Raw genomic sequence first — 9,591 nt, forward strand, 5'->3', positions numbered from 1 at the left:
GCCATATGGGAAACTCAAGAAAATAAAGACAAGGAAATCCTGTTATATGTTTCAGCATAGATGAACCTTGAGAACATTATGCCAAGTGAAATAAGCCAGTTAGGAAAAGATAAAAACTGTGCTCTCCCACTTACACGAAGCATCTACAGTAGTCAAACCAATAGAAAGAGAAATTACAAGTAAGGGGCTGGGAGAGGGGAAAAGGGAGTTGTTATTCAGTGGATATAGAGTTTCATTTTTTTTAAATGTTTTTATTTATTTATCCATGAGAGTCAGAGAGAGAGAGAGAGAGAGGTGCAGAGGGAGAAGCAGGCTCCCCGCAGAGCAGGGAGCCTGACGCGGGACTCGATCCCAGGACTCTGGGATCATGACCTGAGCTGAAGGCAGTGCTTAACCATCTGAGCCACCCAGGCGCCCAATATAGAGTTTCAGTTTTGCAAGGTGAGAGTTCTATAGATGTTGTTGCACAACAATATGCATATAATTAACACCGCTCTATTATACACTGAAAATGGTTAAAATTGTAAATTTTATCTTATGAGTTTTTTTAACCAAAAGAAAAAGTACTATTGGAACTAATTAGACTATTTTGTCTATTACTGAATAATTATGAATAGACTGCTATAGAAAAGTACCAACCAGTTGGAAAATATAATGGAAAAATAGATGCCAGTAGTAATAACAAGAACAACGATATAATACCTTGGATGAAGCAAAAATTGCAGAACCTATTTATTTATTTATGTAAGATTTTATTTATCTCTCAGAGAGAGAGAAAAAAAGCATGAGCAGGGGGAGGGGCAGGGGAGAAGCATGTAGGGCTTGATCCCAGGCCCTTGGGATCATGATCTGAGACAAAGGCAGATGCTTAACCAAATGAGCCACCCAGGCACCCCAAACATATTTAAAATAATTATAATTTTCTAGATATGTCTAGCAAAATTTTTCTAGATATGTCTCCTTAGGCAAGAGAAATAAAAGCAAAAATAAACTATTTGGACAACATCAAAATAAAAAGCTTCTGCATAGAGAAGGAAACAAACAAAACTAAAAGGCAACCTATGGAATGGGAGAAGATATCCTCAAATGACATATCCAATAAAGGGTTTACAAAATAAGAATTTATACAAATTAACACCCAAAAACAAAGAATCCAATTAAAAAATGGGCAGAAGAAATGAACAGACATTTCTCCAAAGATATCCAGATGGCCAACAAACACATGAAAAGTGGCTCAACATAACTCATTATAAGGGAAATGCAAATCAAAACTACAATGAGATATCACCTCAAATCTGTCAGAATGACTAAAGTCAACAACACAAGAAACAACTAGTTGGTGAGGATGTCGAGAAAAAGGAACCCCCTTGCACTGTTGGGGGGAACGCAAACTGGTGCAGCCACTGTGGAAAACAGTATGGAGGTTCCTCAAAAAGTTAAAAATAGAACTATCCTATGATCCAGTAATCATGCTACAGGGTATTTACCCCCCAAATACAAAAACACTAATTCAAAGGCATATATGCACCTCTGTGTTTACAGCAGCATTATTTACAATAGCCAAATTACGGAAGCAGCCCAAGTGTCCATCAATAGATGAATGGATAAAGAAGATGTGGTACACACACACACACACACACACACACACACACACACACACACACAGAGGAATATTACTCAGCCATAAAAAAGAATGAACTCTTGCCATTTGCAATGACCTGGATGGAGCTAGAAAGTACAATGTTAAGTGAAATAAGTCAATGAGAGAAAGACAACTACCATATGCTTTCACTCATATGTGTAATTTAAGAAACAACAAATAAGCAAAGAGAAACAAACCAAGAAATAAACTCTTAACTATAGAGAACAAACTGATGGTTACCAGAGGGGAGGAGGGTGCAGGGATGGGTTAAATAGGTAATGGGTATTAAGGAGGGCACTTGTGTTGAGCACCAGATGTTGTATGTAAGTGATGAATCACTAAATTCTACACCTGATACTAATATTACACTGTATGTTAACTATATTGGAATTAAAATACAATAAATAAAATAACTATAAAACTTTACTGAAGAACATAAATGAAAACTTGAGTAAATGGTGAGACCTGGCATGTCCTTCAGTGATAAGGCTGATTATTATAAAGATACAAATTCTTCTCAGATTAATCTATAAATTTAATGAAATTTCAATAAATGTTCCAATTGGATATTTTAAAACTCAAATATAATTTTAAGTACACCCAGAACATTAAGGTCTGAGAATAGTCTAGAACACTTTTTGGAAGTATTATAAACAGTGTGAAGGACACAGAGGTGGTTGTACTAGAGATTAGATATTAGAACATATTATAAAATTATAGTAATTAAAATAGTGTGGCACTGTGCATTTTCATTTTAGAAAAGACAGGAAATTTTTTGGAACACAATGATAAGTTCAGAAACTTACCTAAGTATATAATGAACTTGATATGTGATTCGAAATGCTGAGAAAAAGATCTAAGGTCCATTATCAATAAGTAGAGCTGGGACAACTGGCTCATCATTTGGGGAAAGAAGTTAAATCCTTATTCTTTGTGACATATCCAGATAAATTCCAAATGCTCCATTTATTTAAATGTAAAAGATAAATATTCAACTAATCATAGAGTGGAAGAGGCCTTGACAAGGTTGAATTCTGATATAGATCTATAAGGAAATGTTGACAAGTTAAAACATATAAAGTTAAAACTTCAATGAAGAAAATATTAGGAACATAATGAAAAGAAGCAAATGACAAGAGAAAACACATTTGCATTATGGTAGATCACTAAAAGAAAAAAAACTTCTTACAAATAAATGAGATGAACATTTAGCTAGAGATATAGACCAAGGACATAAGGAGAAATTCATGATATAATTCATAGAAATAGGAAATGCACATCAGAAAAGATATTCAACTTTCTAGTAGTCAAATAAATGCAACTTAAAATCGGAATTTGAGGATACCTGGGTAGCTTAGTTGGTTAAGTGTCCAACTCATGGTTTCGGCTCAGGTCATGATCTCAGGGCCATGAGATAGAGCCCCGTGATGGGCTCCACAGTAAGCATGGAGTCTGCTTGAGATTTTCTCTCCCTCTATCTCTGCCCCTCCCACTCACGCTCTCTCTCTAAAATAAATAAATAAATCTTTAAAAAAAAATCTTAAAAGGAAATCGGCATTCGTTTTAATTTTAAAAACACTACCCGCAGTGTTCATCTTTGTTATGCTGATGGTAGATATGAATTTATACCACTTTACTGGAAAATCTGATAATACCCACTAAAAATTCAGAAATATTTATATCTTTTGACTCAGAAATTTCCCTGCAAAAAAATTATCTTAAAGAAAACTTTGTTCAAGAGTACAACTGCAAGGATGTTCAATAGAGCATCATTGTTCATAAGTATAAAAACTTGGAAACAGCTGAAATATAATAGATTGGTTTTAAAAATGTTTGAATATACACATGATTGCATCCTTTGCAACTATTAAAATGACATTGTAGGAAAATATTTAATACCATAGAAAGCTGCTTAAGGAGAAAAATAGATGTAGTATGAGCCCATTTGATAAATTAACAAAAAATAGAAAGAGTGGAATACACAAGTCAAAATGTTAATAGTGACTTTTCTCTTTTGTATTTATATTATCTAAATTCTCTAAAGTGAAAAATTTCATTTAAAAATGATCCAACTGCATTGTTCATTTTGCTTATGTTGTTCTTATGTTGCAGAGTAAGTCTAATTATCTTCATGCATATGTGATTCTGTATGTCAAGCTTGGGCCATATTTTTATCATATCACATTCCAATTATTTATCTAAATACCTATCTCCAGTAGACCATGATGTCCTTCAGACTTATTCATCTTCAGTATGTAATACAATATTCCTTATACGTGATGAATAAATATTTAAATTTGAAAAAAAAATGATGCTTCACCAAATAAGAGACCAGGGTGACAAAATAACACATATCAAGATGCTCACTTTCAGTAGTTATTTAAAGAAATACAAATTAAAACCACAATTATACCATTACCTAAGATTTTTTTTAAATGACAATACAGAGTTCTGGTGAGCAATGAACTCTCATATATCACTGGCAGGAATGCAAAATGGGAAGCTACTTTGGAAAACTTTGACAGTTTCTTAGAAGGCTAAATACACAATGCCCATAAGACACAGCCACCCCAGATATTTACTCAAGAGATAAGAAAACATGTGTCTCCACAAAGACTTGTGTGCAAATGTTTACAGCAATTTTATCCATAACTGACCAAAACTAGAGACAACTCTGAGGTCCATCCATTTGTGCATGGATAAATAAATTGTACTATGTCCCACACAATGGAACACTGCTCAGCAATGGAAAGGAATAAATAATGGATACAAGCAACAACACAGCTGAATCTCAAAAGCAATATGTTAAATGAAAGAAGCTAGACACATGTGGCTATATCATATACGGTTTTATTTATATGTCATTTTGGAAAAGGAAAAATCATAGTATCAGAAATCACATCGGTGGTGGCCAAGGAGGAAGCAGTGAGAAGGGTTTAATTGTAAGGGAACTTCCTGGGATGATGACATATTCTATATCTTGATTGGTCACATAACTGTACACCTTTATTCTTACCAGACTGTGCACCTAAAAAAGGATGAATTCTGCTGTGTGTAAATTATACTTCAATAAACTTGACTTATAAAAGTTATTGATATACACAATGTGCACTCAAAGTGTGCATATAGGCATTAAATGTGGGGAATTGCTATTTTAGTCATAATTTTTTGTTTTGTTATGATTTAGGAGTGGCAAAAAGTCATGAGGGTAATAGTAATTCTATATAATAATTGCCTACAGGCACCCTTTCAGTGAACTACATATACAGTTTTGTAATTCTTTTTTGCCTCTATTGTTTAATTATATTAATGAAAACATAATTTTATACCTAATAAACACCTCAATTTGTGTTTTATAAGTCTTTGCTTTCTTCATTTCATTTGCCTAGTACTTCATTGCTACTGCATTTGATACGTTTATAGGTCTGTTATAGATTGGGAATAAAAAAGAGAAAAACTGGTTCTTCAGCACAGATAGTTCTAGAAGCACCGTTCTAGAGGCAGGTGTAGAGCCCCACCTGTGTCTGTGTGTGTTGTTTCCCTTGTAACTGGTTTGGATCACTCTCCGTTCTGCAGACCCAATCTCCTCTTCATAAGCAGGTAACAATTCTAGAAATTCCACTGGGTCTCAAATACAAGATTATTTTCCAATGCGGCTCTACTGGCAATCTATGACTAATTCTCAACTCTTTCTGAAATTGGCATTTGTGGAGGGAGGGAATGCCTGGACACATCAAAACTTTAACATGAAGAACCTTCCAGTTTTAAAACCTTGAGATTCTACCAAGGGTTTATTTAAAACAAACAAACAAACAAAGCTCAGGGTGTTTGCCAGAGTCAATGCACAGAGAAATCTCCTTACCCTAGTCCTTTTCACCAATCCTGGCCACTTCCCTTTAACCTAGCCAAAGGTTACAGATACCTATTGTTTTTTGTGTCCCTGCTCATGTAATAAGTCTATAACAGGGAAGATGAACAAAGTAAAATCTGTGTCCTCCAAGAATGTATAGCTTATCTTATGATAAGAATTGTTCTTCAAAATGGTGATTTCAAAGCCAGTAATGTCAGTAATTATCAAGAAACATTCAGTTGGGTTTTCTTCCTTAGGTAATTAGATAATTAGCTTGATTTTTATAAACCTCTGTTCTCAATTATTGTCTTAGGTTTTTGTTTAAAATTTTTCCTGTTTTTACTTATATACTTTTAGGTTTTTTCAGTTGAGATAATAGACACAGCATTAATTTCTTCTGGTTTGTTGTACAGTCAAGTGGTGGAATATAAGGTGTATATAGAGATCCTAGTTTCCAATCTTTTTGTCTGCTGAAATGTGAAGGCCAGAACCTTAAGAGATAATGATCTAAATGATTTTCATTTTGAAACTAATTGTTTAAACCCAACCACCAATAAAAAAAAAAAACTTTTTTCTGGAATTTTTTTACAAAAAGTCTGACTTTGCTGATAAGCCCACGTATTTCTGTTTATTACAAAATAGGATTTATGTAACTTATCATATTTCCCTTTGGTTTAAGCCAAAGGTTTTATCTCTAGTTTATAATTACTTAATCCTTCCTTTATATGATTTTTTTTAAATCTGTCTTGCAACTTTATTTAAGTTATCTCAGAACTTCTGTGGAAGTTAGCAGGTACACAGCACTCAAAAGTAGAATGATTAAATTAATAATGGCAGTTTAAGAATGGGTTCTATTAGGTCCTTCCTCTCTTTTCACTACTATGTTGTTTAATTACTTAGCTCTCAAGGTCTTTCAAGAGCCTAGATGCATTTCTTTTAATGAAATCCATATAATGATATATAATCAGGTACAAATATTTATTACATTAAAATTGGATATTGTTTATTATTTCCCTCCTAATGAAATCAAGGATGATTTACTAGGTTTCTGGAAAAAAGAAGATAATTTTCTTAAAACAAAAATAAAAAACTTCACAAGCAACTAAAACCAGGTAATGGGGAATTCTATTCCCCAAGAAAATCCTAGGGTAAAAATTTGAAATTAGTCTTTAAGAAAAAAATTCAAAATAACATACAAGGAATCTGAGCAACATGAATAATAAGCAAACACGTTTTCTTAGGTACAGCATCAAAAATTTTAACCTATAACCAAACTCTGGGTTTCAGGTTTACCGTGGAATACAAGCTTCATCAAAGATGATCCTAGTTATACATAACTCTTATACCTCCTGCATCAGTAACGAAACAATGTGAGCAAGTAACTGAAATGCCTGCCATCACACTCTGAAAGCTGGACTTTTTCTAAACATCTTCATTTAAAAGTTCTCCAGTTGGGGTTATTTACTGTGGTCAGGCGATCAAATAGCAGGGTCTCTCACCTCAGGGACCCAGGGTGTAAATTAGAGAGAAAGCACAAGTGAACGGAGTTTGGTGGTCATTTGAGACCCTGATGGACATTTGTCTACCTCACAAAAGCCTCTGTACAATTGAGCTCAATTTGTCACAACTGACAGTTTCTGCTCTAAAGAGGCCCAGATCTGGAATGGCACAGATGTTATAGTTTTTCTCATTCCTCCATTTGGAACACAGGGACGAAATTCACCCAGCAAAGTTAATCCTTCCAAGCAATCTGCACAACCCCAAACAGGCACCTTTTCTATCTCTTTTCTACCTCTTTCCCTGGTTTTCTGATCAGTTTCCTTAGGGTAGAGAAGCCAACCCCCTGCCACCACCAGATCTGAGCAGCAGGAGACCTACAGGGACACAATCATCTCAGGAACCATTAGAAGGGGGATAAAAAATGCAAGCTGAGAGAACATCCGCATAGAAGTCTCCGACCTTCTGGAAGGCAGAGCCCAGCCTATCCATTGCTGTATCCCCTACCACAAAGCCCAACTTGGCTGACGTCAGAATAGGCCCTCTATAAATGTTACATGAAATTGACAGAGGAGCTTGACACGTCACCTTATATGTCAATGAGCCCATCTCATTCAAATTCCCCTTACACTAGTTCCAAAGAAAGCCCAATTTGTAATCAGATATCTACAGCAGGGCCCTAAGAAGGTACAATGGCAGTTGTTTCTTGTAGCAAAACTCATCAAACGCCCGTGTTTTTTGTTCCCAGAAAAATGACCAAAGAAAACAAAAATTGTTGTGCAGGCACCTTGCAGTGAGTACGGTTTCCATATAATTGTCTTAAGAGTAATTGAATCTGTCCTTTAACAACTCACAAATTATCTCCTGACAACTTGAAATAATAGACCTTTTTGTTAAAAGGAGAAAGCTTGTGGAGACCAAAGGTTAAACAGGTCTTTTCATCATGATAAATCACTGGTTAATGAGGTCACTATTGTTGGGTATTATGACCATTCCTTTAATGCCATTACCTCCCGGTTGTAAAGCTGACACTACTAATGGTCTGCATTCTTTGAACTTCTCCACAATATTGACTGGCTTCTCAGAGCAGATGTTCCTTGGATGAGATTGCAAGAGGGACTACAATTCTGAATCATGGAAAGAGTTTCAAGCGAGCTTATGGAATCCAGGCAGTCCAAGCATTTGCAGAAAGGCAGTAAACGTAGTAGGAAAAAACCAAAACAAAACAAGGACACAGCTTTAATTTTGGGATAATAACATCAATTTGCCACGAGGACCTGAGGCAACGTAATGTGGTAGCTAGCACCGAGAGCTTAACGAATGCTCATTAATTAGAAGTAAGGTGACAAGTGCAATTAATATTTGTATCGCTCCTTACACATCACAATAGCATACGCCATCTCACTTATCCTTATGAGAACCCTGGAAGTTGCATACATTATTATCACTTTTAGATAAAGAGGCTGAGATCCTGCAGAGAAATTATTTCCCTTGGCCCTGCAGGTACCAGATGATAAGGAAACACTTGACTTCAAACTTCATGCTCTCCCATACAGCCATTGCCACCAGGAGAAGAAACTAACCAGTTATGCATCAGACTGTGTAGTAATAACAGCTACTTCAGAGAATTCCTTTACAAATGCCAATTGCACCATAGAGTAGTTCTTCCTTGCACTTGATGACTAAACAGAAATACAACTATCTAATTTCCACAATAGAAAGATTTTAGAGATCAATGATGTAGGGAACACAGGCAGGCAACTTAGCAACACTTAAAGCCAGGCAACAATGAATGTATCATCAATGTCAAATTTGCAGCAGCATTCTTGTGTGAATGGCTTCAGGGACACATTTGCAATTTTTGAATCACAAAGTTTCCTTTCCTTCTTCTTCTTCTTCTTCTTCTTCTTTTTTTTTTGTTGTTGTTGTGTTGTATTGTTTCGCTTTGTTTTGTTTACCCAGGTCAAAAAATGAAAACATGAATGAATAATCCAGATATATTGCTAATATTAAGTCAAATATGTGTGATACCTTCCAAAGACACTCATGATTAGACGTATTTTGGCATGAATTATACATCCTATCCAACACCTACTGTCCACTGCCTTTGTGACAGAAAACAACAGCAATGCAATTGTAGTCACCTGAGTGCTAGTAGGCACTCAATAAATAGGAGTTGAGTTAAACTGAAAAATATTTGTATGAATTTATACCATTTTTGTTTCATCAAAACTGGAACCATTGAAAGAATTTAAATGCTTTACTCTTTGGGTTGCTAAGAAAGAACTTTTCTCCTAGGGGAATGAATGTGGAATCACTTGCTGCTTTTTCTCCCCTAGTAAGTAATCATATCCACAGCTTGAGCCAACTTTTGTTACTTCAACCCTGAGTCCAGCCAAAACAGTATGGGTTTGTGTTGCTTTTGAGAGGATATTGAAGATTCAGAGAGGGGGGAAAAAGCAATTAAAAAAAAAAGGGAGAAGGAACAGAACCATCTGTATCCAGCATACTGGACTCCCACTAAAGACAGGTCTATATTTTATTCACTTTTCTACCCTGCAGAGAGAAGGCATGCAATACATGTCTGCTGAATTCATTAAAT

Source organism: Eumetopias jubatus, unplaced genomic scaffold (genome assembly GCF_037043125.1).
Source record: "Eumetopias jubatus isolate StellerSeaLion01/CBP00866 unplaced genomic scaffold, mEumJub1_p1.0 scaffold_13, whole genome shotgun sequence".
NCBI classification, from domain to species: domain Eukaryota; kingdom Metazoa; phylum Chordata; class Mammalia; order Carnivora; family Otariidae; genus Eumetopias; species Eumetopias jubatus.